Genomic DNA, 20,474 nt, shown 5'->3' with positions numbered 1-20,474 from the left:
AAAATCGTAAAACCCTAATCATGGCAAACGAATCTGCAAATAACCCTCGTGATCATGTAGAGGCGGGGTTTTCATGGCTATAAAAACAAGGCACAAACATAAATCACAATGTAAACCTCCTCATGGCATCCTTGAGAAATAATCTTGGTATATTTGGAGAAGTTGTGGAATCAAATGGAGAGGACAAATCTAAAGCAGGATTGGGAGATCGGGAAGAATTGGAGAACCATTGGAAAAATAATCTGGAAAAGATCGAACCAGTTCGATTGCCATGAACCAATCACATTCCTATTTAAAAGGGAAGAAAAAATTGATATCAACCCATACCATGGTGATATCCATGCTCTGAAGTTAAGCCACTGGCTGCAACAACTAAAAGTTTATTTCAACGTCCATCAAATTGATGAATGACAAAAGATCACATTTGTGCAGATGAAATTAGAGGGCCATGCATTAACTTGGTGGGAGAGCCATAAGGAAACCTTGAGTTTGGAGGGAGCCCCTCCAGTGACTAATTTGGGGGACTTCGAAACCCTCATTAAGTCACAATTTTAACCCATGGGGTATGTAGAGGACCAGTGGATCTAATTGCAGTACTTCAGGAAAAAATTAGGCCAAAGCATGCAGGAGTACACAACAAAGTTTAAAAACATGGATATAATGTTGGGTATCTCTACAAATAACCCAAATATACTCCTCAAATATTTGTGGGGTCTACACATCCATCTGTGTGAACAAGTGATGTTGTTCAAGCCAAAGTCGGTGGACGAGGCTTGTGTACAGGCACAGTACCTTGAGAACATATGCCTAAAGAAAGCGCAATAAAGTGGATCGAAGAAAAAGGAGAAACATGATGCTTCTAAGGATGGAAAGAAGACGCAAAAAAGGGGAAAAGATTAAAATATGGCAGCCACAACACATCAGTGTAAAGATATTAACAACCACTACAACATTGATTTCCATACATAGGAGAAGTGTTGGAAGTTGCATACATAGCTAAGCCTAAATAACAAGAAGAAAGATAATAAGAAAAATAATATCATGGCCATTGATTCAAGCAACCAAGTTAAAAGCAACTCGGACTTGGATGAGAATATATTATGTACGTCAGTACAAAAGGAGGTGAACCTGAGTATCCTTCAGTGATAGGAAGAGAAAGAAATGACCAAACTCTTCCATATAAATATTCACATCAAGAAGACAAAGATTGATGATTTTTTTGACTCAGGATCATAAGAAAATCTCATTGCAACAAAGTTGGTCAAGAAGTTCCTGATCATCCAAACCCATATCCACTAGGATTAGTAGATAAGGATGTAGAGCTAAAGGTAACAAATTGTCCAAAATTAGATTTGCTTTCATTGTTGATTTTATTGATGAAGTAGATCTAGATGTGGTTCCTCTTGATGTATGTGGAGTCCATACATGTACATGTGAGATGAAATATTCATGAAGATATCCAACCAGTACCAGTTCGTCGAGGATGGGAAATAGTTCATCATCAATGTGCACAAAGGCAAGTCAAAAATTTCACTAGTAAGTGCCCAAATGGATGGAGAAATAAATCCAAGACATGGTGGCTATTGGATTCGTTTGTACAGGTGGCTGTTGGAGTCCGTAGGTACAAGTAGTTTCTCCAGATAACACTTCCCATCACTTTGAAACACATCAATTAACCATGAAACAGAGTCTTGTTACCCCCAGTGTCTTTGTGTTTGACTCATCCATTAACCATAGTCTTATGCCATCTTCTTTGTCGACCAGGGCTGAATGAATAGGATAGGGTCCATGTCATGATGATTTCAAAGCTTCCCATGTGTCTCTTTTCTCCTTCTAACACTTGGAACCTGTTAGAGCATGGAGGTAGCTACAGAACAGCCGGTTAGCTACAGAATAGGCTACGTTCCGTAGCTAATATACAAAAATTTATTCAGACAACAAAACATAGAAAGCATAACATGTAAATCACTAAATGTCCTCCTCAAGACAATATATATGAGTTATTAGTGATGAGAATGCATCTTTCTTATGGAAAAACAAAGAAAAGGAATGAGAAGATTTGCTAGGGAAAGAGTAATTTTGACGCTCAACATACCCCCACTGCAAAATCATTGCATGTCCACATGCAATTTTTAAAAATGTGAACTTATTTCTCCTATTGCATATTCTCTGACACTTCTGCCAACACATCCAACTTCCTTTTCTTACTTCTCCTTGCACTGACTGCCATCTTGGGATTTTTCATAACAAGTCTGTATTTGAGGTTGATAAGTGTTCTGCTCAAATTCCTATGTTTCCTCTTCAACTTCCTATTCTTCTTGTACCATAGCCCTAGGTGTAGTATTGTATTGTCATGAATGGCTTTATACAGTTTTCTTTGTTCCTTTAGGATTTCATTTTCTTTCTTAATATGCCTGTTCAATATCTCTAACTCATAGATTTCCTGTTTGAGAGAGCCAGTCAAAGGTTCTTGTGGATTGACAGGTTGTTATGGATTGGCTGAGGATCCTGGATCCATTGAGGCACTTTTCTTTTCCAGTGATTCTATGTAATCATAAATTTGTTGCTGTACTAGATCTATGCCAGGAGAAGCTCTGCTTGGGCTGCCTTCAAAATTCTGTGGAGGAGAGTTTTGTGGACTGTGTTTAGGTGGAATACTATCAGGAGATTGAACTAGGGTTTCTTCCTCTAAGTTTATGAATTGGGTTCCTTTTGATATTACCTTCCTCACTTTACCTCGGAGTCTAGAGCTCCTTCTCAGGTTTTGGAAGCTTATGGTTTCTTTTCTTGTTTCCTTCTTTCTCTTCCCTATCTCCTTCGTTTCCTTGATTTGCTCCCTAATCTTGGTCAGTATTTCGGAGAGTAACTGTTCATCTTCTTGTGGTGATGAAGGTTCAGGAATGTCTTCATTGATTTCTTCAACTTTCTCTTTCATTTTTCATTTATGTTTAATCTGCTTTCTAACCTATGGTTTAGAAGTTGTCTCTGCATCATTCTTTTGTGAGGAGGTTCTAGATTTGTTTTGAATGTTAATGTTGATCTTTCTCCTCCTACTTTTCTTAACATGATGCTCCTCAGGTGACTCTAGAGCATCCTGGAAAAAATTTCTTACCAAGAAATCTTCCCAGGTATCCCCTATACTTTTCAAATGGAATTCAACTAGTATTTTCACTAATCCATGATGATACATAGTTGTTTCTATGGATTCAATTTTCTTTTGGACATGTGTATCCATCCTTTTTAGATTGTTTAGAAGGAATAAGGGAAGGTTGATGGTTCCATTTTCTAAGAAATTCATTAATAAGCGTATATGGTAAACATACATAAACCCAAATCTTCCTTCACATGTAATGAATTTTTGCAATATCAACAACATATTACCCCATTTGTTCTTGAGTGCTGAAATAGGAATTCCCTTCCTAAATACTGTAACATCCATACCTGGGTTTCTAAGGATCACTTTCCAAGATTCACCATGAAATTCCTTGTTTTTAAACCATCTTTCTCCTTGTCTTGGCAGCTCTGTTGCTTCTGCTATGAAGGATTCTGTGACTGCAAATTTAATATCTCCTATCTCCACTTCTGTGCCATCAAATGACCTTGCAAAAGACTTGGTAATTTCCTTGTGGTAGCCATCAAAATAAAATTTAATCATATGGCCTTCTGTAGCATCCCTTTAAGCTGTGGATACCCCTCCATATACTTTACCCCTACGGGCTCTGTCCTAACAATAAGCCCCATATCCCTTGTTTTCGGTTAACCTTCAAAATTACTCTTACTGTCTATAAAATGAGTGTTATTTAAGAAATGGAATGATTGTCTGTATGGAAATGGAATGATTGTGTATATATGAAAATGGAAAGACTTTGTGTATATGAAAAATGGAAAGACTATGTGTATATGAAAATGGAATGACTGCGTGTTATAGGAGAGATAAACCTAAGGGTTTGCGTGTAATAAATAGATAGTAAGGGTTTAGAGAGTCGTAGATAGGTAGGTCACATTGTCATCTTGACCGTTAACAGGTGGAGTTGTGGAGGACCGTTTGAGTACAAGTTATGGAGTTTGAAGCAGAGATTTGTTACAAAAGAATCATTGAGACCATTTGTCATTAAATATGGAAGATATGGTGGAGATATAGTGGCAGTCAAATCAAATGATGGTCGATTAAGGAGACATGTGATTATACATACTATAAAACTTATGTTTTCAAATTCCTTTTTGAAATAAATCTTTGCATTTACCTTTGGAACCTTTACCTTTCACTTGCTAATTTTTTTTATGTTGATCGACAGGTACCTTGAGCATGGTTGGTCTTCAAAAATTGTTTTTTTTCAATTCCTTGCATACATGATTTTATTATGAGCTGTACACTTGTGCCTGAACTAATAAACAAATTCTAGCTGCAACATCAGATTAGCTGCAGAACAGAATCAGCTGCAGAACATGAAAAAGAAAGTGAAATATGGCTTATGGATCATGAATGAAATGGAAGTGGCTATTTAAGTGAAATGAAATGAGATGTAAGACAAAATGAAATGAAAATGGAATGAAAGCTGTAAAAGGAAAAATTGAAAAATTTATTGATGAAATATGACAATGAGATGAAGTGAAACTGCAAAAATAAAACGAAGTGAGGTGAGATGAGATGATGAATTTGCAGAATCTAAACTGCAGAGTGACTGTAGCTTTTTGTCACTACTTATTACAGAAAGAAAATGGAAAATATAGGGTGTCAGAAACCTCTGATTTTCACCCTGTATTTTCTGTATAAGTATGCCAATCAATGATTGGTTTTCAACCTTATACAATTTATTTATTTATTTATTTTTTCTTTTTCTTTTTTTTTAGGAAAAATAAAGACTAAGTTAGTGGAGAAGAAGAATTCTTCTTCACTAGCTTCATTTCAGAATTGTCTTGGAAAATATTAATGAACTCCTCTTTTGAAATTGGTTTCTGATATATCTTTAATCTATGACCATTCACAAGAAGAGGAGTTTTACTTTCATCTATTATTCTTATCCTCACTGCTCCATTACTAAAGACTTTTTCAATCTCATATGGCCCAAGCCAATGAGTTTGAAACTTCCCTTGAAAATCTTTAAACTTTGAATCAAACAATAGTGCCCAATCTCCCACTTGAAACATCTTGTCCTTGATATATTTTTCATGCCATTTAGCCCTCTGTTGTTGGACTATACTAGTCCTTTGAACTGCCTCTTGCCTGATTTCATCAAGTTCATTTAATTGCTCCAACCTATGCTTTTATGCCTCTGATAAATCTAGTCCTAGTTGAACTGCCATCTTGAAAGTTTTGATTTGGAACTCTATAGGGAACAGGACTTGTTTCCCATAAACAAGTTCATAGGGTGTATGTCTCATTGTATTCCTCCTTGTAGTTCTATAGGCCCATAAGGCTTCAGGAAGTCTTTCCGCCCAATCTCTTATATGTAGATGCACAGTCTTGGTGAGGATTCCTTCAATCACTTTATTTGTAGATTCCACTTGACCATTTGCTTGAGGATGATAAGGAGTAGATTTCCTATGTTTGATTTTCTATTCTTCCACAAGCCCTTCCACCATGTTAGATGTAAATTGAAATCCCTGATTTGTCATAATTTCTTCTAGAACACCAAAATGAGTAAAGATGTCCTCAAAAGGAAAATTAACTACAGATTTTTCATTAGCAAAAGGTAATGCTTTGGCCTCTACCCATTTAGTGACATAATCAGTGCATACCAATATATACTTCTTCTGCTTAGATGGAGGATTAATTGGCCCTGAATTTGTAATGGCATTTAATTTGAGGGAGCAAGTTTCCCTACCCTTTGGCAGCTATCACACCTCTTGACATATTCTTTGGCATCTTTGAAGATGGATGGCCAATAATATCCTAAAGAAAGGATTTTATAGGCTATCCTCTTGTCAGCAAAGTGTCCACCACATGGCTCATCATGATATGCCTTAAGAATTTCGGGCATTTTATCTTCCTTGACACACTTTCTGATCATAATATTTGGGCCTATTTTATACAATTCGTTAGTGATCCATGAATATCTTGCACTTACTTGAATAATTTTTCTTTTCTCTCTAGGAAACAAATGTGAAGGTAACTTCCATGTGACTAAATAGTTAGCAATATTTGCAAACCAAGGAGTTTGAGTAGTTACTGCAAAAAGATATTCATCAGGAAACTTATCTTCAACCAGAGAATATTTTTTGATATTCTGAATATTGGACAAGAAATCAACAACTGTGTTTAGTTTTCTAGGTGTATCTAGCACCGTAATGTTGAATTCTTGCAAAAGTAAAAGCCATCTTGTAACTCTGCCATTAGTAATAGGTTTATTCATTAAATATATAATTGCAAAGTGATCTATATGAACAAAGGTTTCATAGCCTGTTTTAGTGTCTGAACTTGCTAATTGCATGAACAATAGCTAAAAATTCCTTTTCAGTCACAATATAATTTAACTCAATGGGAGTCAAATTCTTACTTGTATAGTAAATGGCATAAGGAATCAAATATTTTTGTCCCAATACAGCTCCCAGAGTTGTATCTGAAGCATCTGTTGAAATATGAAAAGGGAGTTTCCAATTTGGACCTCTTAAAATGGGTGCTTCAGAAATTTTTGTTTTTAAGGTTTCAAATGCCAACTGGCAATCAAAATTCCAATTGAATTCACAATCTTTGGTAAGCAATTTGAAGAGTGGGGATGCTATTTTAGTGAAATTTTCTATAAACCTTCTATAGTATCCTATAAATCCTAGAAAACTTATAACATCCTTTTGGCAATTTGGAATTGATAATTTAGAGATGACTTCAACTTTAGATTTTTCAACTTTAATCCCATCTCCTGAAATGTGATGTCCTAAAACAATACCTTCTATAAACATCATAAAACATTTTTCATGGCTTAGTGAAAGGTTCGCTTCTTTACATATTTTAAGAACTTTTTCCAAATTCCCCAAAGCTTCTTCAAATGTATTCCCATAGACTGTAAAATCATCCATATATACCTCTACACAATCATGTATTAGATCAGAAAAAATTCCTAGTACTGCTCTTTGGAATGTTACAGGTGCATTACATAACCCAAAAGGAAGTAATCAGTAGGCATAAGTTTTCCATGGACAAGTAAATTTGGTTTTATCCTGATCTTCAGGGGCTACCTGAATTTGATTATAATCACTAAAACCATCCAAGAATGAGAAATACTTCTTACCTGCTAATGTATCTAACACTTGATCTATAAAAGGAAAAGGAAAATGATCTTTAAGGGTAGCTTTATTCAGTTCTCGATAATCAATGCACACCCTCTATTTACCATTCTTTTTAGGCACAATTACCAAAGAAGAAACCCATTGGCTATCTAAAATTGGGTAAATGAAGTTTACATTCAGTAATTTTTGGAGCTCTTCTTTCACATTCTCTCTAAGATTTGGATTCATCCTTCTCTGAGGTTGTCTGATAGGTCTACAATTTTCCTCAATGTAGATGTGATGGATACAAGCCTTAGGATTAATGTCTTTCATGTCGGTGTATTCTCATGCAAATGCAGCATAATGTTTTTGTAATGTTTTTATTAGCTCTTCTTGTTGTAGTTTCTCCAAGTTTTTGTTTATGTTCAATGTCCTACTTGGAAAAATTTCAATTGTAGAGCTACCAAACTCTTCCATAGAATAGAGAGACATCTGCCTAAATGACAAATATTCAACATTAGTTTTTTCTTGAAATTGCTCATGGTCATATTCTGAAGATGATTCAAAATTTTCCAATGTATTTAAAATTTGACTATCTTCACTAATATCTGAAACAATAAAGAGAGGCTGAATATCATCTTCATCATCAATCCATTCTTTGTCATCTATTTTTGTGATTGCTTTTGTTGGAGGATATAGAGTAAATTTTTTTGTTGAATTACCATCAGAAATATACATGTCACTAGATCTACAGCTAATAAAAGCATTAGCTGTGGCCAGCCAAGGTCTTCCTAATACGAGTGGATGTCCTCCTAAATTTTTCTTGGGAGTTAAGATCATGAAATCAACAAGATATTCCCAAGAATCTAAGGATACTGAAATATCTTCTAACACTCCATCTGGTTTGATTACTGATCTATCTGTTAGTTGCAGTAAGGTAGATGTGTAAAGAAGATTAGGAAGCTTGAGCTGATCCATAGTTTGTTTTCTCAGGATGTTTATTCCTGCTCCTAAGCCAATCAATGTATTTGGAATTTCAACTCCATTGATATGTGTTTTCACAATTGGACTTCCTGGATCCACATATTTTTGTATGGCAATTTTTCCTATCATTGTGTTTGCTATTTTTCCTACCAGGTGAATTCTCTTTGTTTCTTTTGCTTTTCTTCCTGGTTTCTTTATGCTCAACCCCTTTATTGTTTTAGTTGGAATTGGAATCTCTTTAATGGCTTGTAACAAAGGAATTTTGATATAGACATTTTTCAATTCATCTAGAAATCATAATTGGGCAACACGATCTGCTTTTCTACTCCTCTATCAACTTGTAGTCTTTCAGGAAAAGGAGGTGCAGAAGTAGATACTGGCTGCTCAATGATAGGAGTTGATTTCACTGCTTCTTTCTATTTTTCATTTTTAGTATTTTGGTTTTGGAAAGATGTTCCCTCAAAACGTTTATTGACCTTTAGAGAATTTTCCTCTGAATTATCTTGTTCTTGAATAAATACAGAAGGTCTTTCCTTTTCCAATATCATACCAGATCTCAGTTGAACATCATTAAGATCTAGAGGAGTGATCATATAAGTTGGAAATTGTTGTCCTTCTACCATGTAAGCATTCTGAGGATTTTTATTGTTGGGGTTCGGTAATGGTTGGGTAGGTAGCTGACTTGGTCTCTGCTGAAATGGCAGTAAAAGTTGGGGATTTTGGTTTTGTTGTGGAGATTGTTGTGGAAATGGTAATGAAAGTTGACGGTTCTGATTTTGAAGTTGTGGCTGCTGATTTTGTTGTGGAATTTGTGGGGGAGGATAATTCTGATATGATGGACGATATTGATAATATTGATAAAATATCCCATAAGGATTTTGTACTCCTTGTGCCCACGATTGAGATTGAGATTGAGGCCAATTTTGAGATTGAGATTGAGGTTGAGGCCAAGGTTGCTGCCAAAAATTCCAATTTCGTGGGGGCTGAAGATACATTTTATTGTTAAATCCCTAATTTTGTGGCCCTTGCCAATGTTTTCTAGCAACAAAAAAAAGAGGTTTTGCAGAATTTGGGATTGTTTCCTCCTGAAATATATCCTTAAGACCTGGAATTGAAGGACAACCCTTGGTCTCATGGCTTTCTGAGTGAATCATACAAGTTTCTACAACTTTTGCATCCAAAGGACATTCTCTTAGAGCATGTTTTTTTCTGCATTTTGGACAGAAAATAGCTAAAGCATCAGCCTCGTTTTTCTTCTTGTTTTGCAACTTAAGGATGTCTATTTTCTAACTAAGAAGTTCCCTAAGATATCTATTTTAAATTCATCAATCATATTACCAATTTCTGCCCTACTTACAGATCTAGTTGCAGATTTGTTTACTCTAACAAGAGAAGGATCTCTTGGACCTTTCCCAGTTTTAGATTTTCCTCTTGAGAGATGAACACATAATTCTCCTATATCATTTAATGGAAGTTGAGAGATATCTCCCTTCCCCATCATGTTAAGGATATCTATCCATTCATCCCTAATGGCTTTTAGTAAAAGAGCTTTTAAGGTATCTTCATCTAAATTGTCCATCTTTGCTCTTTTCAAATTATAGTTGAATCTCTCAATCAAATCCTCTAAGTTTTCATCCTCTCTTTGCATCATTTTGAACACTTCATCTTTGTGATTGGTAGGCATGCAATAATCCAAATATCTATCCAAAAATACTTTCTTCATGTCATTCCATGTTCTAATGGACTGAGTGACTAACCCCATGAACCACTTCAAAGCAGCTCCTTTCAGTGTTGAAGGGAACAAATTAAGTTTTTGAGAGTCTTCTAGATAATCATAGGTTCTGCACAAGACTTCAAACTCAACCAAAAATGTTTCAAGATCCTCACCTTTTAACACATGGAAGTTTGGGAGGACAAAAGGTGAGATATTTTTCATTGTGGCATTTGTTTCTTCATCCACTATAGGGAATCCAAAAGAATTATCTATCTCCCTATTTCCTCTACCTCCTCCATTATTTCCTTTGCCTTCTCCATTATTTCCTCTACCTCTTCCTCTACCCCCTCCTCCAAACAATGAGAATTCTCCATCCCGTTCTTCTTCTGACATTATAGTTTCTTCAAGGTCAGTATAGAGTTCAACCTGTAAGGTTATTTTCTCCTCCTCTGGTTCTTCTATTAATGGGATATGGGAGAGAGGTTCTTCTTCTTCCTCACCAGGTATTCCTAATTCTTCAGCTAAAATGTGTTCTCCTGTGGAAGTGAAAAAGGCTATTCCTACTGTTGGAGATTCGAGATTTTTCTCCCCTAGGACTGACTTGATAGATGAAGTAGGAGATTCTTTTGATTGGATTTCTACCCTTGGAATTTCAGGATTTCTATGACTGGGAGTATGAGTTTGGGATGGAGGTCTATCTTTTCTTGTTCTCGGTGTAGTAGGTGGTGTTGTAGGAATTGAACTTCTGCCCCTAGCTATAAATCTACCCCTGGAGTCTCTTTCTCTATGCATATCATTTTTTTATATTTTTTTTTGAATGTAAGAGACAAGGCTACCTAGTTACACTTCCTTGACAACGACGCCAAAATGTTTGGTCAATTTAGTTTCATAAATTGATCTACATAAATTATCAATCCGGGTATTGTAAACTGATGAAGTGTAGTGCATTTTTTGTGCTAGCTAACCCTTCTTACTTTGTTGTTTTTATGTTTTAGGTTGTTTTGGGGGTTTTTGGTCTTTTAATTCCTAATGATTTACAATGTAAATTATCAAAACTAAATCTAACTTTCTTAAAGACTACTCAAAATATAAAAATGAAAACAGAGCTAAGAAAGAAATGACAACAGAGCTAAGAAAGATATGGAAGCAGAGCTAAGAAAGATATGGAAACAAAGCTAAGAAAGAAATGAAAACAAAGTTTCTATTCTTATTTTACCATTATTTCCAAATCATGAATTAAAACTGAAAGTGAAATTTGAAATTGATGTCTAACTAATTACAGAAATGAAACTAAATGAAATACTTGGTTACTCTGCCTCTCAATTTTGGGAGAAAGTCTCCTTGGGATGACATTTAAGTAATTATGTACTTCATTAATCTAAGAGAAAGCAAATACAAAGATGCATAAATAACTCATTGCATAGATGAAATGTTCAACCACTTAGTTAAAGATGAATTATAAACTTGAAGGGTTTTCCATAAACATTCATCAACACCATGAGTTAGTATTTTAAACTAAAAATGAAATGGCAAAGACAGTAAATGACACTGATCAGTTTAATTGAGAATTTAAACTAGCAAAACGGTGAATGAAGTAAACTATCCAACAATGTATCCTTATCATTCTTCAATCCTACTCTCATCCTGAAACAAGGTTAGCTTTTAATTGAAGAAACAAGATTACACTATTGAGTTCTATCTTCTAAACTACTGATAAGAACTAAGAAGAAATCAAGCTAATGGAAACTGCTCTAAATGATAAACATTGTTAGTAAGAAAATGATAGAAATTGCATTATAAACACTATTAGTAAGAAAATGATTATAAACATTGTTTTAGAAAGAAAATGATGAATTTATAGTTAACAAGAAGAAGTAAAATAAATAAAATGAAACCTTCTTCAGTGCAAGGGCCCTCTGCAACTGATTAGGCTACGCTTTCTCAACCAACTCCAAGAAAACTGCTTCATATGTTCATAAAAACATACAGTCTTCTCATATTAAAACAGGGACACAAAACTCCCAAAAATTATAGAGTCTAGAACTTCGATTTCACATTAAAACTATTAGTAACTTCTTTGGTCCTTTACACAGGTATTTATAAGAAAAATCATATAATTGTTTGTGGAGAAAAGCATGCTACGGCGAAACACATAGAAGATAGATATGCAGAACTTCTTCCTTGGCTACTAGAGAAAGAAATCCAAGACATGGTGGTTGTTGGATTCATTTGCACAGGTGGCTGTTGGAGTCCATAGGTATAGGTAGTTGCTCCGGATAACGCTTCCCATCACTGTGAAACACATTAATTAACCATGAAACAGAGTCCTGTTACCCTTGGTCTCTTTGTGTTTAACTTATCCATTGACTGTAGTATTATTCCATCTTCTTAAAATCGACCTGGGCTAAATGAATAGGACGGGGTCCATGTCATGATGATTTCAAAGCTACCCATGTGGCTAGTTTCTCGTTCTGACACTTGGAACCTGTTAGAGCATGGAGGTAGTTGTGAACAACCGATTAGCTGTAGAATAGGCTGAGTTTCGTAGCTAATATACAAAAATTTATTCAAACAACAAAACATAAAAAGCATAACATGCAAATCACTAAATGTCCTCCTCAAGACAGTATATACTAGTTATTAGTGATGAGAATGCATCTTTCTTATGGAAAAACAAAGAAAAGGAATGAGAAGAGTTGCTAAGGAAAGAGTAATTTTGAGGCTCAACAATAATGATCCTCAAGGTACTGCAGCACATTTTACATGGTGTGAATGGATGTTTTGATGTCGAACACCATACAAATTCTTTCAGTCAAAGGCCATTGATGTCAACCTATCGCCGGAAGCGAGAAACCTGCCATTGATGTATGCAAGCCTTAAGGTACTAGAAGGGTGTTTCTAAGTCAACTTCTTGGATAATGAGCTGATGTCGACAAGAAGCAACTCGTCGCAAGAGGGCCTTGATGTATCCCACATCAACAACACGAAACGAGTGTAATGATTTTGGAGACAGAATTTGACTGACGACACAAAGTTCAGGAATGGTAGTCATGAAAATGAAGGTTTATGGTATTGCACTGAATGACTTCTCTTGAACATATTGGTGACACTAAATGAATTGGCAGCATTGACCCAAAACCAAAGTAATGGATGGTATGATAGACCATAGGTATGATAATCATCAAGCAGATAACCCAACCCAAATAGTTTGAATGAATTTGCAGCATTAACCCAAAACCAAAAGTGATGGATGGTGTGATAGACCATAGGTATGATAACCGTCAAGTAGATAACCCAAACCAGATAGTCATGGTGATGGAGTGAAAGTGTCATGTTCAAGAGCGACTTGCTGCCATAAAGTGGTTTTCCCCTTTTTCCCATTTTCCGCAGTCATTACTGACCAGTACCTCTTTATTTTTATCAATCTTGAGGAGGATAACATATGCTTGTTGTATAATTTCAACCTTTGGGTGAATCCATCGCTATTTGATGTTTTAAAGAGTTTAGCGAAGGGGAAACTCAGTCTCGTCTAGATGGACAAGTTTGTCTCTATTTGATGTTTTAACGAGTTTAACAACAAAGATAACTGAGTCCTTTTCATGTTTAGAGAGTTTGAAAAGGGACAAAAAGAAAACTCCACAAGTTCTTTTTCGTAATTTAATCTCTCAAGCCCAAAAAAGCGTAAAATAATACAAGAGAGATGTTGTTTCCAATCCGTTAAAAAGTTGGAAAAGACAAGCGCTCGACACTCTTTTCATGTTTAGAAATTCTAAAAAGAGCTTAAAGAGGACTCCACTTTGAGGAACGAGTGGTGTCTAGGGTAGCAACTGGTTCCGGTGATGTTGGAACTTCTCAAAACATGTTGATTTATGTGAAGAGGCTGGCTAATAAGACCACTCATTACAACTGTTCCTCAAAAAGGGTAAAACAACCAAGTGAAAGCGTATGATCGGCCAAAGGGATGGTAGCGATGGGATGAAAACAACCAAGGCTCATCTGACGAAAGAGGCTGATAGAATGGAAATCACGAGGGTTAAAATGGAGATAGGTTCATTTTTACACAAGCTTGAACCATGGGAAACTATGGTTGGATTCATTTTCATGTTTACACAAGCTTGAAATGATAAAACTATGCTTGGATTTAGTTTCATTTTTAGACAAGCTTGAAATAACTATGCTTGAATTTAGTCTCATTTTTACACAAGCTTGAAATGAAGAACTATGCTTGAGATTGGTTTACATGCCCCCAACATGATGAAAGGGAGAGTCTCCTGTAACTAGATGGAAGTCGTTGCGGTGAAGCAGGATGGTTATCCAACACCTTTTTGGCTTCATCCAGATAGGGACAAAGGTGAATGGGGTGATTCCCTTCACATAACCTACAAGGAAACTTAACTTTACCACTACGTGCATGCCCCCAAGCTTCATTACATTCACCTAAGTAGACTACTCGTGGCTATCAGGTGGATGGAATGAAGGTTCTTTTATGAGATCAAGTGAAAGACTCGACTGGGATTTTACGAGATCTAATCAAAGACTCGACTTGGAACTCTGCTCCAGGGGACCTTGTTTCATTTTTTAATGAGCTTGACACAGGACAAGGAACTCTACTCAGATTCCTTGTTTCATTTTTTAACGTGCTTAACACAAGACAAAGAACTATGCTCATACTCCTTGGTTTCATTTTTTAAACGAGGTTGACACAAGACAGGGAACTATCCTCATGGACCTGTTTCATTTTTTAATGAGGTTGACACAAGACAAAGAACTATCCTCATACCCTCTGTTTCATTTTTTAATGAGGTTGACCAAGACAAGGAACTATCCTCATGGGAGTTGTTTCATTTTTTAATGAGGTTGACACAGTAAAAGAACTATCCTCATATTCTTGATTTCATTTTTTAACGAGGTTGACACAAGACAAGGAACTATCCTCATGGGAGTTGTTTCATTTTTTAATGAGGTTGACATAGTAAAAGAACTATCCTCATATTCTCGGTTTCATTTTTTAATGAGGTTGACACAAGACAAGGAACTATCCTCATGACCTTTGTTTCTTTTTTTAACGAGGTTGACACAAGACAAGGAACTATCCTCAGACCTGTTTCATTTTTTAACGAGGTTGACACAGTAAAAGAACTATCCTCATATCCTTGGTTTCATTGTTTAACGAGGTTGACACAAGACAATGAACTATCCTCATGGGAGCTATTTCATTTTTTAATGAGGTTGACACAGTAAAAGAACTATCCTCATATCCTTGGTTTCATTTTTTAACGAGGTTGACACAAGACAAGGAACTATTCTCATGGGTCTGTTTCATTTTTTAATGAGGCTGACATAGTAAAGGAACTATCCTCATACTCCTTGCTTCATTTTTTAACGAGGTTGACACAAGACAAGGAACTATCCTCATGGGAGTTGTTTCATTTTTTAATGAGGTTGACACAGTAAAAGAACTATCTTCATGTTCCTTGTTTCATTTTTTAATGAGGTTGACACAAGAGAAGGAACTATCCTCATATTCTTGGTTTCATTTTTTAACGAGGTTGAATCAAGACAAGGAAATATCCTCATAATCCGTGTTTCATTTTTTAACGAGGTTGACACAAGACAAGGAACTATCCTCATACCATTGGTTTCATTTTTTAACGAGGTTAACACAAGACAAGGAACTATCCTCATACCCTTTTTTCACGACTCATAAGGTTTCATGACTTCCAAGAAGTTCTCATCAGATGCGAGAACAATGCTATAGAAAGAGAGATCTGGTTCCAATGCCCCCAATACATAATGTACAAAATCATGGAATTGATCGTCAGTTGATGTAGGCATGGAACGGGCTGCCACATAATTAACTCATGGCGGGGATGATACCATTGGTATAAAAGGACCATTTAGGGAAGATGGTTGACTAGAAGCCATATTTGGACCAGGAAATGAAAGCTGGTCAACGGTGACAATTCTGCCTTCATGAGGGAAACAAATCACTCAAAAGAGTGTTGAAATAATAGCTCCCATGTCATAAACATAGTCACGCCCAAGAAGTAAATTGTAATCTAAAGGGCCTGAGACTACCATCACATTCAAATAAATGATTTTTCCTCCCAAAGTAATAGGTAACTAAGGAAGGATCCCTAATGGTTGACTGGTTCCTCTATTAAAAGCCATCAGATTATGGGTAATAGGCACAAGCGGCGGTGAACCGAGTGCTTGCCAAGTAGTTGAGGAAAGGATACTCATAGATGCACCTTCATCTATAATAGTGCTAGAGATAATCATATTACAAACTTATACTATGATCTGGAAAGGAACATAAGAAGGAAGATGACATCCTACTAGTTGATTCCAATCAAAGGAAGTGACCAGACTACTTGGAGGGGGTACCGTAGAAACGGGAGTATTATCCCCTTGTGTTACGAGAACGGGAGGATTTTCCTCCTGTCTTGATGGAACAGGAGGGTTGTCTCCAAGCTCATTAGAATATGAAGAAATGAAAAGAACCTGAGTGGTATCATACTCACTCTCTACTGGAATGGTACGATTAACTGAAGGTGAAATTCGGTCAACTATTACCTCGACCTGTTGATTTGGGTCGAGTATAGACTCATAGGATTCACTTTCAGAGAGAGTGGGTTTGACCGACGATTGATTTGAGTCAGTCAATTCATCAAATAGTGAAGGATTAAGGGAGAGTCTCCTATAACCAGATGGAAGTCACTGCGATGAAGCAGGACGGTTATCCAACACTTTTTTGGCTTCATCTAGATAGGGACAAAGGTGAATGGGGTGATTCCCTTCACATAACCTATAGGGAAACTTAACTTTACCCTTCTTTCCATGAAATTTACTACTACTAGTTGATGGTGTGTCACCAACATGATCTCGAGAAGTTAATGACACAGGATGATGTGAACAGGAATACTATTCTTCTAAGATCTGAGGAATGCTAGAACAATTTTGAAGAAGATGGTATCCCGCACAAAGTTTGCATGGATATCAAACTTTGTGAGGCTTAACGAAAGGTTTCTCATTAGATGTTAAATTCAAAGCAATGGCACTTTGTTTCCCCTTTGCTAAATTTGCTTTTTCTTCTTCTTCTTCCCTTTATTCTTCTTCTTAGCCACCTGGTTACTAGTACCAATACTTTCACCAGGTGAAGAGGAAGAAGGGGAGGAAGAAACAACCGAGGAAGAAGGCAAAGGGCTAACTTTAGGATCAATTGGAGGTTGATTTTGTCTATTTGGAGGAGTACTCGATTGCGGAGAAATCATGACATTTTGAACTAAGGAGGTTGAAAACAACCATATTGGCAAGCCAATGGTAAATCTTGGAAGGGACAATGTAGCCATATAAGGAGCACCAATATTTCCAAAAGGAGGAAAAGGACTAGGATTCCCATCAAAAGGAATTCCTTGATTAGTGGACTCCGATTTTGTCGCCATGTGTTTCAACCTAAGATCGATTAAGGAGTGAGTGAGGAGAATGTTATCCGCGGTAAATTAATTTTATTTTAATCAAAGTAACATACAAAACAGAAGAAGGATAATCTAGGCAAAAGGTTTACCAAGCAACTGTGAACTACGGAATACCTTCCGGCGAACCGAGAAGTAGGGGCAGGCAGTCTCCCGAATGTTGTGTTCGATGTGTCACAGTGTACAAGGCAATCGACTTGGTTACTTGAGGATGGATAGCAACCTAGTTTTTTCCTCGCATATATACCTGAAAGTACGTGGAGGCCCAATCTGTATAAGCATTGTCTAATGCAAAACTGCATAGTGAGAGCATTCCCATATACTCTACATACTGTAACACCGCCCTATATACCTGAAGGTACGTGGACGAGCTATGATATACTCACGTACATGGAATGAGGTATCATACTCAGGATGTATTGTAGACAAGTTAGCGATAACTGCTTTGTTTTACGACACCGGAACACGTCTCTAGCCTAGAACCACTAAATGTTTTCGGTTAGGTGACAATGCTCCATTAGGTAAATTTAGATAGATTTTAAGTTGATCTTCTTTATAATTTTCCTTTCAACGTTCACCACGTGATGTATGTTTGCATTTCCTAAAATGAAACTAATATGATAAGCATTATTTTTATTCAATTGAACAATGAAAACCTTAGCTAGTAGGGATAGAGCAATTAGATCTTTGATAAAGAGCAAAGAGCACATCTAATGCAATTTACCTAGCTATTCCTTTCAAGCATTCACAAACTACAATATGAACGATGCAAGTTTTTCTTTTCAAATCCCTTAATGTTATGATGAACAAAAAGTAAACTAATTCACATACAATCAATCAATCTTTGACAAGAACGAAGACATTTACAACAATTATGTTTCGAAGGAAAAGAAGACTTTACGACACTTTATTTCGAACAAAGATTAATCAACTATATTCTAACTTTGACTATAGACTGATAATGACAAAGAAAACATTTAAGAAACATTAATCAATCAAGTCAAAGTAGGGCTAGACAAGGAGATAAAAACTTGTTTTCTAAGACATGACATTCATTGATCAACCAACAAGCAATCAAACAAAGGAAAGTTGGTCAAAACTCAATCCAAAGGTGAAAACTTGACCTAGGGTGGATTATCGTAGGTCAAAGAGGGCCTAACTATGTTGTAGAGCACTTTCTCTCACTCAAGGGTGCTCTGCAAAGCACTGTCCCTTGACCAAGCTTGCATTGGTTTCTGAGAGGCCACTCAAGAGTCATCTAACATCAATTTTGACCAAAATTCAATGCAAAAGAGATGAAATACAGTCAATGAACACAAGTAGGGTAGACAAGAATGTCCTAGAAGGTGGATAAGCTACTAGGAAAGGTGATAGTTCCCCATCGGAGTCGCCAATTTGTTTTGGAGAATTTGGTAGCTACGGATAAATACTAATTCCCTAGATAAGTAGTTGTATCTAGAACAATAGTTTAAAGTGTTTTAGTCTTTTCCTATAAGAAATAGATAATATGAGAAGATGAGAATACCTACTTGCAGTTCCACTTTCCTCTCATATGCGTTGTATCGATCCCGTCGCTCCTTCCCGTACTTAATACGCTTGAGAAGTACCTGTAAACACAACAAAAAACAAAGAATAGATAAAAGCACACGATCTATTGAATGTAACTAAAAGGAATCAAATACAATTCACACATATAAGCATTATGAAACAATACAAACATATGGGAGAAAGGTTCAAACACTTTATTGAATAGAAGAAGGAATTACAACCATTGGTGTCTAATTCAAAGCCATTTCTCAAGCTTGGATCCCATCCACATCACATCAAAAGCATGATAAACTTGTAGCATTACAATACTTGCTTCAAAGCCAAATCTCATAGCAACATTATCTCCTTACAATTCAACATAATCCAGCCCCTGATCACTTAGATGAGTGGTCAATTTATAGGAAGATGAAGGAGGTTTTGTCATAAATGGTGGCATTGAATGGCCTTCCATACTTAGAATTAGTTCCATGGAGGAAGGGATGAGAGGATAGGATGCACCTTAACTCATTCCTCATCCACTTTCGAGCTCATAGGAGTTGATAAGTGAGGGAACCTTCTAGATGACTCCAAAAGATAAGAATATTCCCCAAACCCTATGTGAATTTCGCTCAATCTTGCCTAGCGCAGGTGAAAGGAAGCCTAAGTGCTCTGCAAAGCACCCTGGCATGGACTTAACTTCTTTGCAACACACCCTTACTAGGGATTACCTGCACTGGTCCCTCTAGAGGCTATTTCTAGATGTCTTCAAGTCATGAAACTGTCTGGGAAGGAGGAATTCAAAGGGGTGACTTGTTTAGGGCATGTAGCAACTAAAATTAGGGTTTGATGAGCCCTAAAACACTGATCTAAATGATGGGATTGATGTGCCCAAATGGATCTGTAACAACTGCCCCCTAAAGCATGAAGTCGGAAAAATGCCAATGTTGAATGAAATGCTTTACGATGTGATGAGGAGGTATCAAAGTAGAAGGTGACCTGCATCAATTATAATACATATATCATGATATTTGATTTTACATGAATTGCTGAGGGAAGGCATACCCATACTCAGCTTATAAACTTTCATTACATGCACATAAATAGTCGTCTACAGACATAGACCCATGATTGGAATGATTATCAATGTAAAGCCATTGTACATATGATTTAGTACTCCTGAAATCACAGCCCGTATGGATGAAACTAGATCTGGGGTCTTCTATCTCGTTCAATCATTCACTCAAGTACGAGTCTAACCATGTGAATATGTGATCTGAAGTCGAACATGGGAAGACACCATTTGATTACCAACCAATGATGTAAGTTGTTATTAGACACGAGAGAAATCAATGATAATGATAATGATCCTCAAGGTACTGCAGTACATTTTGCATGGTGTGAATGGATGTTTTGATGTCAAACACCATACAAAGTCTTTTGGTCGAAGGCCATTGATGTCATCCTATCACCGGAAGCAAGAAACCTATGATTGATGTATGCAAGCCTTAAGGTACTGGAAGGGTTTTTCTAAGTCAACTTCTTAGATAATGAGTGATGTCGACAAGAAGCAA

The sequence above is a fragment of the Pinus tabuliformis genome, chromosome 4_2 (assembly GCF_031772625.1).
Source record: "Pinus tabuliformis cultivar Carrire ecotype Pingquan chromosome 4_2, CPIR1, whole genome shotgun sequence".
Taxonomy (NCBI): Eukaryota; Viridiplantae; Streptophyta; class Pinopsida; order Pinales; family Pinaceae; genus Pinus; species Pinus tabuliformis.
Note: the sequence above shows the minus strand (reverse complement) of the source record.